The sequence below is a fragment of the Eschrichtius robustus genome, chromosome 4 (genome assembly GCF_028021215.1).
Source record: "Eschrichtius robustus isolate mEscRob2 chromosome 4, mEscRob2.pri, whole genome shotgun sequence".
NCBI lineage: Eukaryota > Metazoa > Chordata > Mammalia > Artiodactyla > Eschrichtiidae > Eschrichtius > Eschrichtius robustus.
In genome coordinates, this window is record NC_090827.1 from 138,559,242 (window position 1) to 138,585,066 (window position 25,825).

The following is a 25,825-nucleotide window of genomic DNA, read 5'->3' on the forward strand; positions in this document are numbered from 1 at the left end:
GGATGTCTTTTCGGCTCTTAATGTTTAGAGTATTTTTATGTTATCATTTGATCTTCTTTTAGAACTTCTGATAATGTTGAACAAGGTAGTGGGACATAATTTGAGGTGGCAATAGAACAGGTTGTGAATTATAGCCTTGTGTACAGAATAGCATGGGAGCTGATTTAATTGATGTATTGTTCTGACCCATTCAGGGCATTCTGGGAACAAAACCTACCCTTTACCAGTGGCCCCACGAGATTCCACAAAGGAGGTGAAATCAGTATTGAAGTGGCCTTATGAAGATGGGAGCAGGACTACCCTAACTGACTGCTGACTTCTCACCCAAGGGGGATAACCATGTCCTAAGGTGATCTCAGCGGGTAAGCTGAAAGGGTTAAAGCAATGGTCTTCATACATTTTTACTGACATACCACCCAAAATAATTTTTAGGTTCACATGTAAAATTTTTTTGTCCTTAGTTGCAAAAGATGTAATTTCTGGTATAATCTAAATATGAATATTTTAAAGTATAAAAGGGTTATATCACTTAAAAATGCATTTAGTGAAATTAAATCCCATAGAAATTGAATACTCACCATCATCCATATTTACAGAAATTTTACATTACTCTTTATTTCTCTTTGAATTTGTGTTTTTATTCTACTTCCCCACAGAAGTCTTAAAAATATATTTTATGCTCAAATGTATTTTATTGCTTACCCTATCATTCTTTTTGGCAGTCAAAAAATTGTTTATAATTTAAAAAAATTTCTACCACCAAAAGGTTCTAAATGCCAAAAATTTCTTTTGGATTGAGTTATTATTACAATTATTAGTAGTAATACATAATTAATCTTAAGTACATTATAAATTTTTCCAAATAATTGCTAAAGAGAACTAAAATTTTACTGGAAATATGTCTCTTAATGAAATGGATGAAGGTCCTCCTCTCCAGTTAGTTCATGAATGTAATTTTCTGCTAGGACACAATAAGAAAACATGTTGGGGGACTATTAGGTGCAGGGCTTACAAAAGATGAATAAATGATGTTCAATGCATTATTTACAATAGAAAATTATATATCTAAATCTAAGTTTATTACATAAAAGATAGGAATGAATAATGAGGTGAGAAATGGTTAACAAATAATAATAAGCAGAAGTGTTTGGGTAAGAAAACGAATATAGACTTACTATATTCAATAATCTTCAGGTAAAAACTAGTGAAAATATTTTCTCCCATGAGTCTGAATAATTGTTCAAAAAGCACTACAAAACATTAACGTATCTCTGATATATGTTCCTTTTACATGTAACATTGATCTGTTGGAAGGAAATTTGGAATTTTTTTAACATCCTTTTCCTTGAAATCATCTGAAATATGCAGCTGAGACACAGGAGGATGGCACCAAGTTCTCTCTCATTACTGAGCAGATGTGCCTTGTAACTGGTATTTCCCAGAATGTTTTCTACATATCTTCCATTTTTGAATTCTGAGAGAGATATCTGGAGCATGAAACTTTGCTGTGGGTTTGTTACCCACATGAAATAGGGCTCAACCTCCTTCAGTATTTCTTTTTGCTATCTCAACAGTATTGTTTGACACCATCAGGAAATGGAAGAGGAAATGGCGTTAGACAAAAATGATTGTAACTCTTGCCACTTTGCCCTACAATTATCTGAACTCAGAACACCCCCACACAGACCAAAATACCTAATTTCTAGTACCATGCTTTTCTCTTAATAGAAATATATTTAAGATAGGAAAGCCAGGAAATCCTCCTGCTACTTATAATACATTGATTAAATTAAATATTGCCGTCAATATTTAGAATTGTTCCTTTGTATGGTGCCTTAGAGGCTTTTTGCACATGGGAGCAAATTGTCATAGTAATATCTGGGATGGGTGAGAGGATGCCTGTCTCAGAAAAGACTGATTTTAAAATAGAATTGGAAAAATTGAATTGTTGTGAAATCTCAACCTCAGTCATATTTTAGACAGCTCAATTTTAGGAAAGAGCAGGTGAAAGTTGAATAAATGGAATTGATTTCCTTAAAATTATCTGTGCTTGTATTCCTCTTGGAAAGTAGAATCCCAGGGTAGGTTTATTCCAGTTTGGAGATTACTAGGTTAAGAGAATAAAATTATGTGGGGAATGTGGTGTAAGTTGCAGGGGGTTTTATTAACATTCCTGGTGTCTTGGGCCAGCCTTTCCTCTTCCCCATTGAGTAAGATACTACATAGTGAGAAGCTGCGTGAGAAAGCTCAGCCCTTTGGCCAGTCTTGGGGCCCTTGGGGCCAGGCTGCCATCTGGAATCATGAATCCTAGTCTGTTCCTTTATGCTGCAAAATTTACAGGGACAAGTCTTTGGAGTAGGTGGAGGGGAGAGTTTCTATCATCCCATTCTGCCAGTCAGCAACCCAGTGGTAAGTCTGCCTTGTCCTAGGGTTCAGTGTTGGGAGGCCCACTGGCGCCATCTCGCCTCCAGCGTCAGCTTTATCAGGAAGAGCGACAGTTCTCAGCTGTCTACTTTTTTTTCCTGTTTTTCAGTTGGCTCACAACTTGGTAGGAAGAGGGATGTGGTTTACTGAGTCCCCTAAACGTTCTCAGTCCTTAACAGTGCTGTGCATATTAACACAACAAATACTACTGTGAATTTTGCTATGTTTTTTTAGCCATGAAATTACATTCAATCCTACCTGGTTTTTTTCTAATAATATTTTGTGTATATTTCATAGATTTGTACATAGTAATGAGTGTAATTTGTTTTCAAAATGTTATTTTCTAAAGGACTGTTACTGGGCAATATATGAAACATCAGAAGAGTTAAGTTCAGGAGAAAGAGAATTGCTCTATAGCCTTAAACAGCTAGTTCTTCAAGACACATTGTTGCCAGAGTTTCATAGAAGGTGAATGAATACATTAAGGGGTTGATTCTAAGGAGATCAGGCTTGCCATTCTGTTTCTTCCTGTACTGTAAGTTACTTGGCCTGCTAAGCCTTTTAACATTCATAAAACAATGATATAAAATATGGCCCTTATATGAGACAATAAGATTATAAAGCAAAATAAAGATGTGATAACTGTGATAGAAGCTCTGAGCTTATAGATCTCTAATATTTCAAGGAAATGGCACTTTTTAAAGGGACACAAATCTTTGTTTTGTAAGCAACTTGGGTCTTTAGAAAATGAGCTGCTTTTTAGATTGCAAAAAAAAAAAAAATCAGGAGCTTAAAGCTTCAGTTTAATGAAGAATAAACTGTTCTTGAATCCTCTGTCATAAATTGGCATGCATAATTCAAATATTGTCATACACTAGCAGAAATTTTGACTGGCTTTGACTTTGTTATGGTTACTGCAAGGAGGTTCTCCAGGAGAACACAGATTTTTATTGGCAAGCAGGTGCAGGAATTTCTGATGAGAAGAACCAAAAGATCACAACTTTGATTCTTCTTTTTTCTCTTGCCTGCAACATCCAATCGAAGATCAAGTCCTGTTGATCCTACCTCCAAAATATTATCCCAAATTTGACGGACCAATTCTCACTATGTCTACTGCTACCATCCTGGTACAAGCCATCAGCAGCTCTCATTTAGACCATGACAATAGCCTCTTGTCTGGCTCCTGGGTTTCCACTCTTGCCTTCCTAGAATTCATTCTCAATCATTAGCCATTTAACAATATAAATCAGACTATCACTTCCCTGCCTATACTTCCCTAATGTCTTTCCCTTGCAATTAGAATAAAATCCAAGCTCCTCATCATGGCCTTTATGATCTGTTGTACGTCTACCCTCTGATTGCTCTTAACTCACATTCCTTGTTCATTATGCTTTAGCCAAATTGGTTTTCTATCTTTCTTTGAATGCACCAAGCTCATTCCTACCTTTGAGATTTTGCATTTGCTCTTTTTCCAGCCTGGAATTCTCTGCTCCCAGATTTTCTCATGGCTGATTCATTCTCATTACTTAGGTCGCAGCTCAAATGTCCATCCCTCAGAGAAGCCTTTTAACCTGACCACACATCTAAAGAGCTGTCACCCCTTCTCCCCAACTTTAATCATTTCCTATCCTGATTAATTGTTTTCACAGTATTTAGTACTGCCTGAAACTCTCTTATTTTTCACATGTTTATTATTTGTGCCTCTGCTAACCCCCACTAGAATGTGACTCCATGGTGGGTAGGGCTCGTCTGTCTTGTTCCCTGCTATATCCTCAGTGCTTGGAATGAAGGTTGCCATTTAGTGGGGGTTTATTACATGTTTGCTGAATGAGTGAATGACTCAAGGTCCAGATGTAGCCAGAGAAGGCCTCCCAAGAGGACTTTACCTTAGTAATTTACCATAGTTCAGAGTTGTGGCCCTTTTGTTTTAAATGCTCAGATGTCAGCTTTTGCCAGCACGTGGAGGTTTTTTCCTCCAGGGCAGAACTTACGTTAACGAAAGTATAAGATTGTAAAATCCCTATACCATTTTATTAGTTTTCAGTGAGCAATATAACTGTCACATGGACCCAGACTTGTAGTAATGTGATCTGCTGTGGATTTTCTGCCTATGGGCTAGCACACATAGGATAGGGCATTAAGTGAGAAACTTTTTGGGAAAACATGGAATACAAAAAAGGAGAAAGAGTTAGATGGCTTGTATGTTTCAATACATTTGTTTATTTAACAAATATTTATAGATTTCTGACTTTGTTCTGTGTTCTGTGCCAGGTACTGAAGAATCAACAAGGAATACTATTAAGCACCAGCAGTTTAGTTGGAGAGGCAGACAGTAAACTAACAATTACAGATCAATGTCAAAAGTTCTCTCTTTAGGTTCATGCCAGGGTGATGTAGGAGGACCTAGAAGGGAAACTGAGCCTTGGGGGATCAAGGTGAGCTTCCCAGGAGATAGGATTATTTGAGCTGAACTCTGAAGAGTTAGCCAGGCAGAGCAAGGAAAGGTATGGGGGTACTGCTGGCAGAAGCTGCAGCCTGAGCAAAGGTCTGGAAGCTGGAGAGAGCAGAACCTTCTAAGAACTGCAAGTAGTTCAGTAAGGTTGGGGCAAGGTGGAATGAGAAGCCTGGCTGTCAGACTCACAGACCTAAGTAGGTCTGGACTTTATCCCTATAAAAGGGAGCTACTGAAAGTTTTTGTTTTGGTGAAGGGGCAGAGTACATCTTTCAGACTGCCCTAGTACAGCCAATACTTTGTATTCCTTTCTTCCAAAGAACTGGAATATCTGGAGAAAGTCCACGCTCCTCCTCCAAGAACACGCAGTCCTTCCTTTACCACCCCCAGCCTTATACCTGCTGCCTCCACAGCGCACTCTGTGCTGCAGACCCACCAAACTTCCCAGCTTCCAGACTCACTTCCCGATCTTTAATTATGCTTTCATAGTCCCCACTCCTGCTAGCACTCTCACCAGGCCACTTTCAAAAAGTGTTACTGGATTAGTCTTCCAACCTATAAAGGCAATACATGTTCCTTGCAACACAGAGACATGCAAAGGAAGAGTTAAAACCATCTCCTTTCCTCTCACCACCACACACACATACATAGTATGCTTTAAAACATATATACACCTTTAACTAAAATATATCTATGCTATACAATTTGTACAGTTCTTCCCCACTCCCCCAACAGAATATCCAGTATTTGCTGGATGCCAGGCGCTATGCTTTATCTCATTTACCCCACAACTACCATACAAGGTAGGTACTGTGATCCCCAGTGGATAGACAGGCAACTGAGATGTGACTAATTTGCCCAAGGTTGCACAGTTAATGGGAGCAGCAATTTGAATTTGGGCAATATGGCTCTCAAGTCCACTGCCTTTTGCTATCTTCCAAATAATGCTATTTTTGTTCTTTTCAATAACTACAATATTTATATGGAGGTCCAGAATTTATTCAATTATTCCTCTGTTGATGCATGTTGAGGTTGTTTTTTGCCACTTAAAATGCCTCAATATGTAATTCTCCAAAGCAGGATTTGAGGTCAGAGGTCATACTTATTTTTAAATCAGTACGTGGCCAAATAATGTTCCAAGGATTGTGTAGCATTTTCATATCCTCAAGAATCATGGGACAGTATCTGTTTCCCTATACCCTCACTAGTTCTAATGATACTGACATTTTTAGGTTTTGGGGGTTTTTTTGGCACTTTGGTCAGTAGAAACAGTGCACCTTTGTTTTGATTTGCATGTTTCCTGACTACAGGTGCAGTTGAGAATTTTTCTGTGTGTTTTTGAGATATTTGCATTTCCTGTTCCATGATTTGTCTATTCATTTCCTCTCTTGTTCATTTTTTCTGTTGGATTGTTTGTCCTTGATCATTTTTTGGGGGGAGGGAGCATGTTTATAGTAGTAGTAATATTAACCCTTTTTCTGACATGTGTTCAAATATTTCCTCATCTTCTGTGTTCATTCACCTTTTGACTTTTTAAAGGCATCCTTTAATTTAATTTGTATGTGCTCAGATCTATTGGTCTTTCCCGTCATGGCTTTTGGGCTTCTTGAAATTGACAGGTTTTGGGCATCTTTCTTTATTAAGGATTGGACCAGCCAGCCAGGACTGTCCTTGGAGGCTGCTTGATGGGCTTTGATGACTTTTCTCAGACTCTTATACCTTTGCTGCTACCTCGCAATCTCCTTCTGAGGGATCTGTTTTCTTGAGATTTGTTATTACGTTCAAGCAAAGCCTTTCTGGCCTGGGAGTCATTTGTCACTTATAAAAATGCGTTTGCATATCTTTGCTCTGATTCACTGTGTGCTCATTTTGTTTCTCTCTTCTAGTTTTAAGAAGCAATTACCATGGGGTCTTCTATTTTATGTTTTGAGTTTTGGGCCATCTTTAGCCTCTGAGTTCTTAAGCTTTTTAGAGGCAGATTAGAGGGAAGATGTGCCCTTGGTATAAGACTTATGGATGGTGAAGGTAAATTGGTAATGGGGAAGTTGTGGGCTTGAGAGTGAGTTCGATTCTGTCTTTGATTACAGCTGTATAATTCTGGGGAGGTTGTTATAAGCCTCAGGGCCCTTTTTCATAAAATGGACGTGATAATAATACTGCTTTGAGGCCACTTTTTGACATAGGATAGGCCTCCAACAGTTTATTTAGATGTTTCTTCCTTTTTGGTCACATTTCAAGAATATTTTAATGAGGTCAGGTCTTCACAAATTACCTTGGTATCCCTTTTGGCGAAACAAACTGTTTTCATTTGCTGTCAGCTTGTAAAAGAAGGATAAAATTTCTTGGCCTTAAAGACTGGCACTCTTTACAGCTCTCTAGAATGAACTGCCCATATTTCATTATTGAAGAGAGAAACATTTAAACTCTTAGTGAAAATTAAATTTGAGGCCATTTTACACAAACCATGGCTTAGGGCCAAGGCTACAAGACAGAGCATATGTGGGTTGGGGGTAGACACTAGGGAGGAGTCTGGCCTGCATTTTGATGGATTTCAAAATGTGTACCAGAATTTGTTCCAAGTCGTCATCAATGGGCTCATAGAAAAGAAAGTTAGAGGGAATCTAGATTTATCACCCAGGCCTCTTCCCCTGCCCTCAAGCTGATGATCATGAAACCACTTAGCGAAGGAAGTTGGTTGAATCACTCAACTGATAGTATTCCTGAATGATAACTAATTTTAGAGGATTTGGGGCTGAGTACTGATTCTGAGAAGCTAAAAAAGGAGAAGTGGGTCTCAGGAGAACTTATGCTTCATCCTGTGTAATGATCTTTGTTCTTTGTCTCCCACCTCCACATTTGAGGCAGCATTGACCTGCTCTTTCATCAGGATCCAATAGACAAAGGGAAGGAGGCCTAAACAAGTTCCTAGCTTAAAAGTCTTGCTGTCCTTCAAGCTCAGGCCTTGAAGGATTCAGACTTTATGCAGGTACTCAAATCAACTAACACAGTTGAGCGCTATGTGTAAGACACTGTGTAGGATGGTGAGTGTGTATGTTTGAGAGAGGCAAAGAGACAGGGGTTGGAGAGGGAGAAGGAGGTGTATAAGGCAGGTTTCTTGCCCTCAAGTAGCAGAGGTTGCTAGTAACTCAAATGCTTAAGAGGTCAGGCATATTAAGTTAGTTAAGTGACTTTGCATGTGTAAGAGAAACAAGAGAGTAAGCATGATAGTTGACAACAGATACTTGTGTCACTGACCATAGGATGTGGTGTGGGCTATGTTAAGCTGGAGTGTGCATCCCTATTGAACAGGGACAGCCCGTGCAAGGATCTAGCACAGTGGTTCTCAAAGTATGGTTTCCGGACCAGCAGCATCAAAATCACCTGAAACTTGTTAGAAATGCTGTTTTTTCGGTCCTATCCCAGACCTAAGGAATCAGAAACTCTGAGGATGGGGTCTTGCAGCCTATGTTTTAATGATCTCTTCCTGTGATTCTTGTGCTCCGTAAAGTTTGTGTTGCCTCGTGGGAATTTGGACCCAGTGTTGCTAGATCTTTTGGTTTTTCAAGAGAAGCTAGAAACCTAAATTTTTTATGGGAATTTTGTGATTTTTAAATATAAAAACTAGAGCATATATCTCATTTTTGTGGGGGAGGGAGCAGATGTACCCTCTGTAGGCGAAACAGCAGGCCAAGGAAAGCACATCTTTGGGCCGGTCTCCACGCCTCCAGTTTCAACTACAGTAGAGTCGTCAAATATTTTGTTGACAATAGAGTAATTGAAAATACTGTTGGACTAGAGGAATGACTCTCAGTGTGTGTTTGTCGGGGTGGGGGTGCAGCAGGACACTGGAGTCTGGCAGGAGGAGGCTTTTAAGAGCTGCACAGATTCTGATGCTTTCCCAGCCCAGGTGCTTCCCCACTTCCTATCACGGTGAAAGTCCTAACACTGTCAGCCACTGTTCCTCTTGCAAGTCCAGAGCATCCCTTGGATATGCGGCAAAGGAGGAAAGAAGCTGTGTCACAGGTCTAGAGCACCGTGGTTTATAAACTGCTTTCACATCTGTCCTTTCATCAGATCCTTGCAACCTTGTGTAATAGGTGTGATGGTTATTGTCTTTAAAGCTGCTAACCTAGGCTGAGAGAGGTCAAGTGATTTGTTGAAGGTCACGTAATTTGTAAGGGGAAAACATGAGACTAGATACCTAATCTTATAATTTCTAAACTAGAGTTTTCTCCCATATATAGTTTTATGTGTTTATCCATACCGTCACTATTTTTTTCTTTTTTCTTTTTTTTTTGGCTGCACTGAGGCATGAGGGATCTTAGTTCCCTGAACAGGGATCGAACCCGCGCCCGCTGCAGTGGAAGCAGAGTCTTAACCACTGGACCACCAGGGAAGTCCCTAGCATCACTAATTCTTGAAAGGATCTGATGTGGCTCACTTCACTATGACTGGTGACTAGTTTTTTGCCATTCCCATGACCAAGCCTCAGATGGTCCCCTCCCTGGCTTGGTGTGCTGCCTGGGACCCTAGATCTTCTTCTGTGGGCTGGGAAAGTATCAGCTTTTAAAAGTCCCCTCCTGTCAGACTCTAATGCCCTGCTCTTCCCCCGACCCCTGCAGACACATACACAGTCATTCCTCTAGTCCAACAGTGCTTTCAATTACTCTGTTGTAACAAGATATTGAATTGCCCAGACCAGTCGTCCCTCTTGGGACCCTTCTCCATCACCAGCTTTCCTCCTGGGCTCTGTCTATTTGTGGGGTTCTGGGTCTCCTTGTTCTGGCCTATCTTGTCACCTACTAAGCCTCAGGGGGACACTCTGAGTCCAGAGCTGTCCCCAGTACGGGTGATATGTGACCTGGACATCAGTTGTCTGGAACTGGACTAAGCACCGGGACTCATTTTACATAGGCTGCTGAATAGCAGCCAAAGCAATGGCTTTCTGACATAGGGCAAATTTGGATGATAGACAAAGGACATTATTAGGGGAGCTAGAATTTAGGATTCTTCAAGTATTCTCCCCAGTCTAGCTTAAAATGCAACAGTCATATGCATCTGGGTAGCACTACCAGAAGAATTTTAGTAGTTGGAAATTTCCGGGGTTCGTTAAATGCTACAGTTGACCCTTCAACAATGGCGGGAGGGGGCTGGTGGAATTGGGGGACCCTCCTGGTGGAATCAAAAGTCTATGTATGGCTGCCTCTCCCGCCCGCTCCTCGGCGCAGCCTCCGCGCCCCGCGCTGCGGCAGCGGCGCCCCGCGCTGCGGCAGCGGCACCCAGCTCTCCCCGACCCGGACGGCGGCGCGGCGGGAAGGCCGGGTCCGGGCACTGGGCTGCGAGCCGAGGCGGCCCGGAAGCGCCCGCCAGAACACCCAGTCATGGATAAAAATGAGCGGTGCAGAAGGCCAAACTGGCCGAGCAGGCTGAGCGAGATGATGACATGGCAGCCCGCATGAAGTCTGTAACTGAGCAAGGAGCTGAAGTATCCAATGAGGAGAGGAATCTTCTCTCAGTTGCTTATAAAAATGTTGTAGGAGCCCGAAGGTCATCTTGGAGGGTCGTCTCAAGTACTGAGAAAAAGACGAAAGGTGCTGAGAAAAAACAGCAGATGGCTGGAGAAGACAGAGAAAATTGAGACCGAGCTAAGAGATATCTGCAATGATGTACTGTCTCTTTTGGAAAAGTTCTTGATCCCCAGTGCCTCACAAGCAGAGAGCAAAGTCTTCTATTTGAAAATGAAAGGAGACTACTACCGTTATTTGGCTGAGGTTGCTGCAGGTGATTAGAACGGGACTGTGGATCAGTCACAGCAAGCATACCAAGATGCTTTTGAAATCAGCAAAAAGGAGATGCAACCAACACATCCTATCAGACTGGGTCTGGCCCTTAACTCCTCTGTGTTCTATTATGAGATTCTGAACTCCCCTGAGAAAACCTGCTCTCTTGCAAAGACAGCATTTGATGAAGCCATTGCTGAACTTGATACATTAAGTGAAGAGTCATACAAAGACAGCACACTAATAATGCAGTTACTGAGAGACACCTTGACATTGTGGACATCGGATACGCAAGGAGATGAAGCTGAAGCAGGAGAAGGAGAGGAAAATTAACCGGCCTTCCAACTTTCGTCTGCCTCATTCTAAAATTGACACAGTAGACCATTTGTCATCCATGCTGTCCCACAAATAGTTTTTTGTTTACGATTTATGACAGGTTTGTGTTACTTCTATTTGAATTTCTATATTTCCCATGTGGTTTTTATGTTTAATATTAGGGGAGTAGAGCCAGTTAACATTTAGGGAGTTATCTGTTTTCATCGTGAGGTGGCCAATATGGGGATGTGGAAGTTTTATGCAAGTTATAAATGTTTGGCATAGTACTTTCGGTACATTGTGGCTTCACAAGGGCCAGTGTTAAAACTGCTTCCATGTCTAAGCAAAGAAAACTGCCTACGTATTTGTTTGTCCTGGTGGGGAATAAAAGGGATAATTGGTTCCAGTCACAGGTGTAGCTGTGGGTACTTTAAGGTTTGGAGCACTTACAAGGCTATAGTAGAAAGAGATATCCCATGGATATTACATGTTAAACCATGTGTTACCTGTGGAATACTCAGTCTCAATGTGCACACCACTAACTACAGCTACAGAAGTGTTCCTTTAGTTGTGACCCAATTTACTCTGGATAAGGGCAGAAACGGTTCACATTCCATTATTTGTAAAGTTACCTGCTGTTTGCTTTCATTATTTTTGCTACACTCATTTTATTTGTATTTAAATGTTTTAGGCAACCTAAGAACAAATGTACAACTAAAGATGCAGTAAAAATGAATTGCTTGATATTCATTACTTCATGTATATCAAGCGCAGCAGTAAAACAAAAAACCCATGTATTTAACATTTTTTAGGTTTTTGTTTTTTTTTGTTTGTTTGTTTTTGATACTTGCCTAACATGCATGTGCTGTAAAAATAGTTAACAGGGAAATAACTTGAGATGATGGCTAGCTTTGTTTAATGTCTTATGAGATTTTCATGAACAATCCAAGCATAATTGTTAAGAACACGTGTATTAAGTTCATGTAAGTGGAATAAAAGTTTTATGAATGGACTTTTCAAAAAAGAAAAAGTCTATGTATGACTTAAAGTCGGTGCTCCTTATATGTGTCCACTTCCTCTGTATCAGCGGTTCTGGATCTGTGGTTTGAACCAACTATGGATCGTGTTATACTGCAGTATTTACTATTTTAAAAAATCCGTATATAAGTGGGCCCATGCATTTCAAACCTGTGTTGTTCAAGGGTCAACTGTACTCTGAAGAATTCTGGAATGTGCAGGATTGGGTGGACGTTGTAGCTTCCTCCCTCCCTCCCTTCCTTCCTTCCTTCCTTCCTCCCTCCCACCTTCCCTCCCTCCCTTCCTCCCTCTCTCCCTCCCTCCCTCCCTCCCTTTCTTTTTGTGGCTGTCTTCGACATAATCTTTTGAAGGGGTTGTTTCCTTCATGTCTGGAAACTGGCCAGGGAGGGATGGTGGGGAGAACTGGTTACTGCTGGGTATCTAGGTACTTACAGCAGGACTCTGCATGTCAACTGTATGAAAAGCTGTTCAGTCTTCTCTTTCTTATCTTCACTCCAAACCATCACTGTGACTGACTCTGTGTGTGTTTGAGAGGGAGAGAGACAGAGACAGAGAGACACAGAGAGTGAGAGACAGAGACAGAGAGACAAATGGGGAGAGAAAGAGAGAGAGAGAGAGAGAAATACTTAGTGACCAAGAAAGCACTACAGTGCAGAAATGTCTTGGTACAACCCTGCTGTGAATATTTGTAGAAAGACATGGAGCATTTTGCCGGGACCTTGCTTTGCCCAGGATTGGCTTCAATTACAGTTTTTTATCGGGGGTGGCAGATCACCAGTGGGAAGGGTGTGTTTCAGCCTTATCTTGGATGCTTCCTTACTTTACTTGAATTAATTCAGAAACTAGAGAACAATTTAGTGTGTAGCTTGTACCATTTCCTTTGCATAAAATGAAAGTTTTATTTAAAGTCCTCATAATCATTTCCACTGTTTTTCAGCAGTAAGAATAATCAAGTGAGAATTGTAAACACTTTTGAGACCATTTTTACTTGACAAAACAGTTCTCCTAAGCTAGATCTTTCCCTTTCACTGTCTCTGAAACACTTAGGGGCAGGAGAATCAGACTTTTATAGGAAGACTATGAATTCTTGTGCATTGTCACATACTGCTCAAGGCTTTTTCAGTTTAATAATAAATATTTTAAAACCAGAAAGGGACTTATCGATATGCTGGTCTCCAACTTCTTCCAAAGGACATATACAGTGCAAAGTATTTCTCAGATTATATGAAAAATATAACAAGATATTTTAAATTTCCCTCAGTGACCACATAGAGTGTCATTTATCTGTCTACTTCAACACAGAGGTGTTGGGTAGCAAGTGAAGGCTGAAGCTAATTTATACAGTTATGTGCCAGACCTGTTCATGTATGTTTGTGTATAAATTCATACACACACACACACACACACACACACACACGTATATTCACTTAATCCTCGCAATAACGTATGGGTCAGGTACTATTATCATCACTACTTTACACATGAGCAAACTGAGCTACAGTGAGGTTAAGCAACTGTCCCAAGTCACACAGCTAAAAACTGATCACTTGCATCCAGGCGGTCTGTACTACGTGGACCCCCCTGACACGTTATTGCAGGGCTCAGCTGAGGATCAAGACTCCCCAGTGCTGGCACCTGTGCCAAAGTTGGCCCACAGGCCAGTTCTCTTGTGGGACATGGCTATCACTCAGCCATCCCCATAGGCTGCAACAGCTGACACTTAACTGCGTCCTTACCACGTGCCAGCTAACGTGGGAAGTGCTTTACCTACATTGTCTCACCAGTTCTCCCAACAGCCTTATGAAGTAGGAGCAGTTTCACCTCCATTTTACGTAGGAGGAAACTGAGACCTAGAAAAGTTAAGTCACTTGTTCAAGATCAACAGCCAGTAGGGCCAAGGTTTATCATTGTGCTATCCTACTCTCCTGCTCAGGAGCCAGGCTCCTAACTTCTTTGTGTTCCTAGTGAGTCTCCACCAGCACACGTTTTCTATATGTTATGACTGTTTTGCTAGGAACTTCCTGAAATTAAGGGTTCAGAGTACTTTCAGAAAGAGAAAGCCCAGTGTAACAGGGAATGTGGAAGAGAGGAGGTGACAGGGACTCTTCCCTTCAGGGGGATGTGTGCAAGCACATTATAGTGTGTTCCTGTTGGGGAAGGGGAGCACTGACCATTAAAATGGGAGCTCTCAAAATATTCACTGTGGGCGGTAACATCTTGGCCTTCATCCTTAGTCAACAATTAGCATTTGGTTCCACTTTATTTAATATACAATGTATCCTTCTCTTTTATTCTTTCATTTGGACACTGTTGATGCCTTAAATATTACAGCTGCCTACCTCAGCTGTAAAGCTCTAGCAGAATTACTTGAAAATAGAATCAGCTCATCAACAGGCATACCTCAGAGATATTTCAGGTTCAGTTCCAGACCACCACAATAAAGTAAATATCTCAGTAAAGCTAGTTACACGAATTGTTTGCTTTGGCAGTATATATATAGAAGTTATGTTTACGCTATAGTCTATTAAGTGTGCAATAGTATTATGTCTAAAAAAACAATGTACACACCTTACTTAAAAAATACTTTGCTGCTGGGACTTCCCTGGTAGCGCTGTGGTTAAGAATCCACCTGCCAAAGCAGGGGACATGGGTTCAATCCCTGGTCCGGGAAGATCCCACATGCCGCGGAGCAACTAAGCCCGTGCGCCACAACTACCGAGCCTGCGCTCTATAGCCCATGAGCCACAACTACTGAAGCCCGTGTGCTACAACTACGGAAGCCCAAGCGTTCTAGAGCCTGCATACCGCAATTACTGAGCCCACGTGCCACAACTGCTGAAGCCCGTGTGCTGCAACTACTGAAGCCCGCGCACCTGGAGCCTGTGCACCGCAACGAAGAGTAGCCCCTGCTCGCTGCAACTAGAGAAAGCCTGCGCAAAGCAATGAAGACCCAATGTAGCCAAAAAAAGAGAAAAACTTTATTGCTAAAAAATGCAAACCATTATCCGACAATGCAGGGTTGCCACAAATCTTCAGTTTGTGAAAAATGTGGTATTTGCAAAGTAGAATAAAATGAAGCACAATAAAATGAGGTATACCTGTGTATAAACTATCAATATTATATTATAAAAAAGAATAATTGTAGTAATGCCAATTATTGTAAAATGAAAGTATAAATATTAGATTTTACCTGAGAATAATAAATGTTTAATTCTGGCATCTTCCCTAGATACTTCTTAGTTCAACATCCTGTAAGCCCTTACTCTCTCTCAGCCTCCCTGGTAGGTGCTGGGGCTATAAAGATAATAAGCCATGGACCTTGTCTTCAAGGAATGTTCAGTCCCTATTGGGACACAACTGATAAAGGGTTTTGAAAACACAAAGGGCGGGATACAATTCAGAGCAGAGGAGTTGGGGCAAAGATGCTGGCTCGGAAGCGTCCTGGAAGAGACAATTCTGGAGTGTCTAGTGTTCCACACTGATGGGGCAGGGTTGGTTGCTGAGCAAGTAGGCTCTGGTGTCAAGGAGATTCAAATCCTGACTCTGCCACTTACTAGCTCTGTGGCCTTGGGCCTTGATCTGGTCTCTCTAGGCCTTTGTTTCCTTAAGTGTAAGATGGGGTGACACTATGAAGTTTACAGGTGGTTATGGGAATCGGGGGATTAAGCACTTAGAATACTTACAGAGTTAGGCTTAGCACAACGTAAGCATTCAGTATATGAGAGCTGTTGGTTTATAATGTGTAACAACATGAAAGCATTCTACATCTTCAAGTTTATGGACTTAGATTCTGCTTATCTCCTCAAATATTAACCACTTATCTAGATTTTCTAGTTTCTAGAATTCTTCTACAATGCCTCCATTTCTAAAACTACTGCCTACCATACTAAGGCAACTCTAGGGAAATACAGCCAAGGGAGGTGATATTTGGGCTAAGGTGTTGTGACATCAGGGACAGCCTTACCCCAAGATGTCAAGAGTCTCTCATTTAAGACTTGAAGGATGTATTCTGGTCGAGGGTTTGGACAAATCTGACTGACTCTTGGGTAAGGGTAGATTCTAGAATTAAAATAGATCTTGTTCTTTTCTTTTCATTAGGTGTAAAGGTAAAACCCAATAATTATCCTCAAAGTAAGGAGAACATCAAACCTCAAACCAAAGTATAACAAGAAATTCCTAACTGTTTCCAACTTAATTCTTTTAGTGAAAATATTAATGAGAAAAGTTGTCATTAGGATCCCTGCCATTCCTTGGAAACTTAAGTTAAAAAAAAAAGTCATCTTGGATTTCAGTACAGATTTCAAATGTCATATTTTTAAACTTTGAAAGAGATGTGTAAGTTCAGTTTTTCCCACTGGCCTGGACTCGAGCACCTGTCTTTCTTTCGCGCAGTTATATCACCATTAACAAATGCTCTGGAAGCTAAGATCCTTTGATAGTCAGCTGTGGTCATACAAGAAAATCCTCATGAGACATGCCAGACAGGATAGCATGAGCTCAGCCAGGCTGAGAACAGCCTCACTGAGAACCCTCAGGCAGCAGCATCTGTCTCTCTGTCTGCAGAGCAGCAAGGCTGCAAGTCCTCACAGTTTTCCTTTGGGGTCTATATCTTTTCCTTTCCCTGCCATTTCCCTCTCTTGGCCATGATTCTCCCCACCGACACAGGGCTGGTCTCTAGCCCCTCCCTCTGATATCAGTTGTTTCCACCCATTCTCAGCCCCCAGACTATTTTTTCAGAAGCCTGGGATCCTCTTTGTGATAATTCTCCCTGCCCCACCTTTAGTCACTCTTTCCTTCTCTCTCTATCAAAATGTGAAAGGATCATGAGGCCCAGATCGGGGGGGGGGGGGGGGGGGGGGGGCGGGGGGGGGAGTGGTGGTGGGGGAGAGTTCCATCTGTACATTCTGCCACAGAGCTCTGCTGTCCTTGGGAGAAGGTGCCTGGGACTAACCACAGTGCACTTTCTGGAGGCCCAGGCCCCCCAGGCTGAGGTAGTGAAGATGGCAGCAAAGACCCTGGCCACTGGCACCAGTAAATTCCCACATAGCAGGTCCTGCCCACTCCTCTCTCTTGCATCTTCACCCGCTCAGATTTAACCTCTCCCTTCCCTCTGCCTCAGAGACTTCTGTTGCATATTTTATGTTTTTCAGAATGCCTAGTGCTATTTTAATAAACATTTAATTCTGTTTTCATACTATATTAAATACTTTGCCTGAAATTGGGATGTGACTCTCAATGCCTCATGTTATTTCTATGTCTGCAAATGAAGTTTTTGACAAAGAAATATGTTGGTAAAGTATAATATCTCCATCAATAGAAGCAGTTAATACTGACTCAATTGTCATTAAGGAATATTTAAATTTGCTTTTTGACAAAATAGTGATTTATTAATAGTGATTAGAGAACATAAATAGTAATGCATCAACAATTGTTAATTTCTTATTTTATCACATCTACATTAAAATAACAATGAGGGAAATAAATATAGAAAGATTTCACTTATAATTCTCCCACTCCATATAATTACTATTTTTATCCTCTTGTGTTCTCTTCTAGGCCTAGGCCATGTGTTTGTGAAGCTGCCAAATGGGGTTCCTATTGCAGTTCTGTGGTAGAGGAATTCTTGTGAAAAACTGTGTTCCATTTAAGGGTTGTACTTCAAACTAGCTCTAGTAGTACCCACATTCTAACTTGCTGTATTAGCCAGCTGTAGTCTGTTATATAGAACTCTGGCTGCACCATTATGGTATTGAGATGTATCTTTTTTTTTTTTTTGGTGGTGGCAGTGGAGCTATGACTTTACCACCAGTACGTGGAAGGATAGTTGCATGACACTAGGTTTTCATTGTATGTTTCATTGTATATATTGAGTTTGTGGGTATTAATAGGCCTTTTACACATAAGAGTTGAATTCCCTCTTTATCTTGGATTCCTGTGTACTGTTTACATCATGAAAAGTTCTCAGCTCAAGATAGGCAGTGGATAGGGCCTAACGTAATAATCTACCTTATCCTCCAAAAGGGACAGCAGCATGTATTCCCAAGCTCAGTGGAGAAACAACTCCCTCTGGCCTCTCCCTTTTCCTAGTTTTCTTTCTGAAATTGTGGATTTCTTATCTTAGTATTTATAAAACTTCCCTAATTATAAAAATCATCTGAAGTGCTGGTGAAAAACACAATTTTCTGGATCCTTTCCAGACCTATTGAATCGGAATTCTGAGGAACTGCTTGGTTTAAACAAGCACCCTGGATAATTTTTACAATCCAGGCAGATTTGAGAAACAATAGTTTATTTGAAGCAAATTCATAGCTGCTGGCTCACACATTTGCTTAGCCCAAGTTTGAAGAGAGATGGACAGTAATTCCATCCTCAGGGGAATAGCAGCTGGGCAGGTCCTGTCCTTATTCTATTGCAAATATGGATGTGGTCATGGCTGTATGAGTTGTAGCACAGGAGGTCAGACCAATGTGGGAAGATCATCTTCCCCACCTACCGTCATCATACAGAAGACTGCCACAGCCTTCACTTTGCCTCAGTGAAGAGGGAGAAGTATATAGATGAGGTTATTTTCTCTGTGTCACTTGCAACTTCAGAATTCCATTTCTCAGTGAAATTATAGTTATGTACATGATGGGATGTGTGTACATTTAGAATTTTTACTTATGCTTTCTTCATGTGGTTATTGGGTCATTTAAAATTCAGTTCATGCACAGAAAAATTGCTCCCTCATTAAGCCCAGTGGAACTAATTTGAAAGATAAGCAGAGTTTATGCAATTCTAGGTCATTGCCCAGATCTGAAGTAGTATTCCCTGAAGTGGGCTGGTCCCAAAGTTGGGAAATATTGGGGCTTTTTGAGTTTGAACTCACTTGCTGGGTTCCTCTCCTCACCCTGGGGCATCAGGGCTCTCCTGCTGTCCTCCAGCTGCCCCTTCCTTCTATGGCTGTGTCCCATGCTCCAAAATCACCCTTCCCTCCCTTTTAAGTTCTTTTCCTGAGTCAAAAGATAAAATAGAACGTGAACAATAAAGTGTAACCCAATAACTCTCATCCTCTAGATTTGGTGATTTCAGCCAGCTGGTAGAAAGAAAGGAGTGGGTGAAATGAACACATGCCATAGTAGGAATGACTGATTGATGACTTAATGCATTAACAAACTGTCCCACATTGAGAATAAACTGGTGGTTGCCAAGGGGGAGGCACATGGGAGAGGGTTGTATTAGGAGTTTGGGATTAGCAGATACAAACTGGTATATATAGAATGCATAAACAGCAAGGTTCTACTGTATAGCACAGGGAACTATATTCAATACCCTGTGATAAGCCATAATGGAAAAGAATATGAAAAAGAATGTATATTTATGTGAAACTGAGTCACTTTGCTGTGCAGCAGTTATTAACACAACATTGTAATTCAACTATACTTCAATAAAAAATAAATTAAAAAAAAAAAACTGTCCCAAGGACATTGGCAGTCTAAGACAACGTGTGTTAAACTAAAGGAATAAGTCTCAAATACAGGCTATCAGGCAGTTTCAAAGGAGAGTGAGAGGAAATTTGGGGCAGAGGGATCTTTAAATCACACCACGAGGGCCATAGTTCACTCTGCTACTTGAGGTCAGCCGTTGTTTTTGGAAACATGGTGATATGGTGTTCAGCCAGGAAGGCCAGGGAAACATGCTTGGGTCTGGTTAAAGGGCAAGTCCAGACCTTTCTCCCCACCTTCTTGATCTCTCTCATCTCTAGCAGGGCATTGCATGGGTGCACTCTCTGCAGGGTGGGTTGTTACAGGGAGCAGATAGTTCCACAGAGCCCGGAACTATGCAAATCCACACTCAGGTCCTCACATTTTTGATATTTAAGGCTGTTGACTTGTGGACTAAATGATTGTCATTTAGAGCCCTTTCACGTAGATAGAATCATGAACCTTTGGCACAGGCTCTTATCACTGTGTGTAAAGGTGAAAAATGGATTGGAAGAAAACTTGGTACTTTATTCTACCTCGTGTCAGTTGAAAGTTTAGTCTCCATGTCTTTCAGTGTCACTGAAATAATAAATTCAAATCCAACCAGGCAGACTTTTTTTCTTCACTAAAGGATTCTGCATTAGGAAATGAAAACATTTGACAGAGTAAATGCAGTGTGAATAATAGAGTAAGCACATTGTATCCCCCTCCCCTAAGCCTAGATACAAAGCTCATTCATCAGGCTGTGTGTTGCAGCATTTTATGCTATCCTTGGGTCCTTAGGTATCATGACTGCTTGGTGATTTTCAGTGATGGGGCAGACCTACAGAGACAAGACTGGATGTGGCTCTATTGAGTTTCATTTTTCACCCCACCCTCACCCATTTAATGCTTTTCATATTAAATAAAAATCTGAAATGTTGGTAACAACACTTTGATGGGCCTGGTTTCCATCTACAAGGTGTACTGAATGATACTGAAGAAATTTTTTGGCTCAAGACCAATGATTAATATTCCAAGAGACCTATTTCCCTGAGTGCCTTTGTATTTAATGTAGTGTTTTGAGTGACTTTGAGTTACAATAAGTGTTTCAATTACTTATTCTTCAACTGCATTGAAAGAAGCAAGCGTAGATATTTTATTATGAAAGAGTGAAGAGTTTATCAGTAATAAGTGACAACTCCTGGGTGCCAGGCTCTGTTCTAAGGGTTTTATGTGTATCATGTGTTATTCTCACAACAACCTCATGAATGGTTGCCATTTTTGCCGCTCTTTTTGGGTGGGGAAACTGAAGCACAGGGATTTTGGATGACTTCAACAAGGTCTACCCTGGCTAGTGGTGCTGCTGGGCTGTGGACCTGGCAGCACGGGTCCGTAGTCTTCATGCTTAGCCAGAGAGCCATATTGCCTCTGCAGCAACAGCAGTGAAAAAACCTAGAACACACTGAAACCTGGCAGGACAAGTCCCCTCTTTGATTATGAGAAAAGGGCCATAACTTCTGTTTATGTTGATAATGTATTCATGTGTTAATGTACTTGAAACTTGTAAAGTTAAAATTGTCAAAGTCCTAAGTCAGATTATTAATTTCCATAAGTTTGTTGCAACTTTAAAAATTGTCAATTAGGCTCTTAAATCTTTTAAAGAATTTAGGGATTGTGTTAAAGAGATGGTTAAACACAATCCCCTTGTTTTTCAGATGAGGAGGCTGAGGTTATATGACTTGCTTAAGCACATTGAACTGGTTAGTGACAGAGCGGGTCTGCTGATTTGGTGTGCTTTCTATTGCATTTTTAAAAATTTATTTATTTATTTATTTATTTTTGACTGCGTTGGGCCTTCGTTGCTGCGCGCGGGCTTCCTCTAGTTGAGGTGAGCAGGGGCTATTCTTTGCTGCAGTGCGTGGGCTCCTCATTGCGGTGGCTTCTCTTGTTGTGGAGCACGGGCTCTAGGTGCGCAGGCTTCAGTAGTTGTGGTATGCGGGCTCAGTAGTTGTGGCTCGTGGGCTCTAGAGTGCAGCCTCAGTAGTTGTGGCTCACGGGCTTTGTTGCTCCGCGGCATGTGGGATCTTCCCAGACTGGGGCTCGAATCCATGTCCCCTGCATTGGCAGGCAGATTCTTAACCACTGCGCCACCAGGGAAGTCCCTCTATTGCATTTTTGAGACATATCTTACATGGAGTAATTTACAGGTCTTAAGTTAATCGTCTGAGAATTTCATCAAATGCATGTACCCATGTAACCAATTTCAAAGCCATATAGATCATTTAGATCCTGTGATATAGATCATTTCCATCACTCCTGAACATTCCCTTGTGCTAGGCAACTCTTTGAAAACTTTACCCTTGTTCATTAGTGTGTATTAGTAAGAATCAAGTACTTACATTTTATACGTAGCCATACATTTTACATTTCTCAGCAAAGATACACCTTAGTGTGTATGTGTGTGCATACTTCCTTAAAGACAGAAATAGGGTTTTCACAAAGTCCCATGCTCTTCTTATCCTTTTACAGACCAGATCCTAACTGATGAAATTGCTAATTGGTGTTCTTGTTTACAATCATCGCTGAAGTTGGTCTTTAGCATGACATAATAATTATCATTACATACAAGATTATTCTTCAGTTGTTTGATGCTCAAGCTCCCCAGACACATTTAGAGTCAAAGTACGTCTTTTTTTTTTTTTTTTAACTAAGCAGTTTCTATATTAAAATCTTGGAAGTTTTGTAAGAATAAGACATATTGACTAAAACCAGTGCATCTGAGCATGGGCAAGTTTGGTCTGCTGTGCTTTGTGTTAACTAGAAAAGCTTTCCAGCTGAGTTGGTGGTAAATCAACACAGCGATAGTCTGTCAACTCGGCTCCTTGAGCATCCTTTTCTTTCTCTTTTTGTTTGCTCTTCAGGCTTGGTGAATGGTGTATGTGTGAGAGAGAGCTGTTGTCTGGCAATGGTACCAGTGTGTTGATGAGTAATTTTCAGAACTGCCTCCATATTCAAAAGTATGGAAAATGTCCTCTGGTATGAGTGGATCTCAATCCATATAAGTTTGACATCTAAAATGGTATAGTCTTCTTTTTAGATCTTGTTCTACAGAATTATTCTAAAATCCCTAGGAAATGTTCCCAAAGGAAATAATTTTTATAGCTATGTTCATAGCAGTGATACTGTAATTGAGAAAATTGGAGATAACAGAAATGTTCAATAGAAGAATGATTATATCATAGTGAATATATAGTTACTAAAAATGATTGACGTGTAACCAAGTTGATACATGGAAATGTTTAAATAAGACAATATTAAGAGAAATAGAAGATCCTAAAGTTTCAAGTACTATAAATAGTAATTTATACTTTTGTAAAAAGCTTATATCTTAAAGGAAATTGGTTATGAAACTTTTATGCATGAAAATAATTTTGACTTTAATGTTTTATAGGGTTTTAAAAATAGTTTTTATTTTGAAATAATTTCAAACTACAGAAAAGTCACAAGAATGATGCCAAGAACTCCCCTGACCCTATATCCTTTACTTGTAGTCACGGATTTTTAACATTTTGCTACATTTGTTTTATTACTGGCTTTCTCTCTTTCTGTATATATGTATATATTTTTTTCTGAATCATTTGAGGGTAGGTGGCATACATCATCCCCATTTACTCCCTTAATCTTCAGTGCATTTTTGCTAAAAACATGGATGTTCTCTTACGTTCCTACAGTAGAGTTATTAAATTCAGGAAATTTAACATGGATATAATACTTTAAACAATGTACAGTATGTAGTTCCGTTGTCCATTGTCCCAGCATTGTCCTTTTCTAGCATTTCCCCCCTCCAGTTCAGGATCCAGTCCAAGATCATGTATTGTGTTTAGTCATGTTGTCTCTTTAGTTTCCTTTAACCTGGAAGAATTCCTCACCTTTCTTTGTCTTTTATGACATTGACATATTTGAAGAACATGGGCCAGTTATTTTATATTATATTCCTCAGTTTGGATTTGTATGATGTTTCTTCAAGATTAGATTCAGATTTCTTCAGGAGGAAATTAGATGTCTGGCTAGAAAACTACAAAAGATTATGTTGTGTGTTCTCGGCGTATGGCATCTGGAGTCACGTGATGTCTATCTGCTCCTCTTTGGGCATGTTAATATTGATCATTTGATTAAAATGTTTTGTGATTTCTCCACAGTATAGTTGTGATTTTCCCCCTTACAGCTGATAAGCATTCTGAGGGGAGATTTGTTAAGAGCACATAAATATGCTCCTTGTCCTACTCTTCCCTCTAGACTTAGCATCTATCTTGGTTCCTTTATAAAGCCACATTTCCCAAGACTCACATATACCATAGGTAAAGAGGAAAGCTTGAGTGATTTTTCTGAGGTTGTATATTTGCCTGTAATACTCCCATTCAAACCTGTCTAGTTTGTACCACAATTTAAGCCTATCTCAAAGTGCTATCTACTTCCCTATTTGTAACTAGATTTAATGTCTTCCCCTTTGACCTCCAGGAGCACTTTGTACTTTTCTTGGGGGACATATTAACTTCTACTTTGTGCTTGTAACTCATGGTGTACTTCCTTTATCCCAGTTACCAGACAGCAAGTGCCTTGAGGGCATGGACTGTGTCCTAATCGTTTCTGCAAACTTTGCTGGGCTCAGAAGAGGCAATCAATGGGAAACATGTGACCAGTGTTTATTCATGAAATGTGTATTTACTCCTACTACTCACTGCTTCTTATGTGCTAGTTGAATACCCAATTGCATATTTCAAAAGCTCGATTTCATCTGTTTAACATCTCTACACCTCCTGTTTAACATGTTGCTATTTTGCCCCTGTAGGTAGAATGGAAACCCTTCAGTGTCAGTCATTTCTGTATTCTTAGCTCAGGTGTTAAGAAAAGTGTTGTTGAGTGAATGAGTTTCTTCCGTACTGTGAGGATTTGTGTTTCATATTTCCATCTAAATCTCTTACTAGGGCACTGGGCCAGCTTCTCATGGCTTTGACAAGAAGGTATGATGAGGTCTGCTCTTCCTCTAGGGTATTCTTCTAACACTCGTTAAGAATAACTCTGTAAGAGAGTGGCATGGACATATATACACTACCAAATGTAAAATAGGTAGCTAGTGGGAAGCAGCCACATAGCACAGGGACATCAGCTCGGTGCTTTGTGACCACCTAGAGGGGTGGGATAGGGAGGGTGGGAGGGAGACGCAAGAGGGAGGAGATATGGGGATATATATATATATATATATATATATATATATATATATATATATATATATATAGCTGATTCACTTTGTTATAAAGCAGAAACTAACACACTGTTGTAAAGCAATTATACTCCAATAAAGATGTTAAAAAAAAAAAAAAAACTCCATATGCGTATAGGTAGGAGAGCAGATCCCTACCTCAGGACTCCTCTGTGTATAGGCTTTAGAAACTGAAAGTATAACCTGCCAAAATCACAGGAGTTAGGAGCCAAGGTTATTAATTTGTTCAGATAGTATTAATTTGTTCTGCCAAGACATGTAAGAACAAGCATTAATTTAGTTTGTAAGTTTAATGAATGATTAGAAGAACCAAAATTTGAAGTAGGTCAATCAAATCTTATGATACTGATGCTGAGCAGGGTCCTGTGGGGTTCCCAGGCACGGAGGCTTTTTTAATCTCCCATTTCTTGTAGGCAAGAGTCCAGCCTCCATGACCTTCCCTGAGTTCCAAAGGGCAGATTCAAGAACAGTTGCTAATCAAGGGAGGAGCATCCAGGAAACCACCTGGGGCGAGATTAAAGGGACCAGAGAAGCTCCACCCGAGACCCTGCACACACTGTAATCTTGTCAGCAGCCCCACCATTTCGAAACTCTGCAGAAGAAAGAAGAATGCCAGACTGTTACTGCCTTGATCCTTATTGCATACCCCTGACCACTATAAGACCTCTCCCTATTCCCCAGGGAGTGGGCACAGTTCTTGAGGTACTAGCCTGCTGTGTTCCCCTCTTTGCCTGGCAAAGATTAAAGCCACCCTTTCTTTCTTCTCCAAAACTCTGTCTCCGTATCTCATTTTGGCATCGGGGTACAGGGAGCCAATATTTTGGCAGCAGTACAACTAACTTGCAATTATACTGGGAAAAGTTGTCCAGACAGATGACACTAGACTGCTTGTTACTTTATATAGAAAATGTATAAAATACGTAAAATCCATCTTTTCTAAAGTGTATTTTTTTATGTTAAGTTTTTGAAATGGATGAAGCCATGTCTTTCTTCATAGTGGGGCTTTCCTTTAGAATATGAACTGGTCTATTATTTTAAAGATAATTTAAAATTTTTTAATAGTTTTAGATTTCCAGAAGAGTTGCACAGA

The 25,825-nt window shown here is 40.5% G+C and overlaps 1 long non-coding RNA gene and 1 pseudogene across 1 annotated transcript in view; both read left to right on the plus strand.

Moving 5' to 3' along the window:
* Positions 1-200: 200 nt before the first annotated feature.
* Positions 201-25,825, plus strand: part of LOC137763886 (uncharacterized) — a 50,521-nt gene continuing 24,896 nt past the window's right edge. The window contains exon 1 of the long non-coding RNA XR_011073858.1: positions 201-362. This is a non-coding gene — a long non-coding RNA (uncharacterized lncRNA). The remainder of the gene's footprint in view (positions 363-25,825) is intronic.
* On the plus strand, positions 10,243-11,983 carry LOC137763884 (14-3-3 protein zeta/delta pseudogene; annotated as a pseudogene).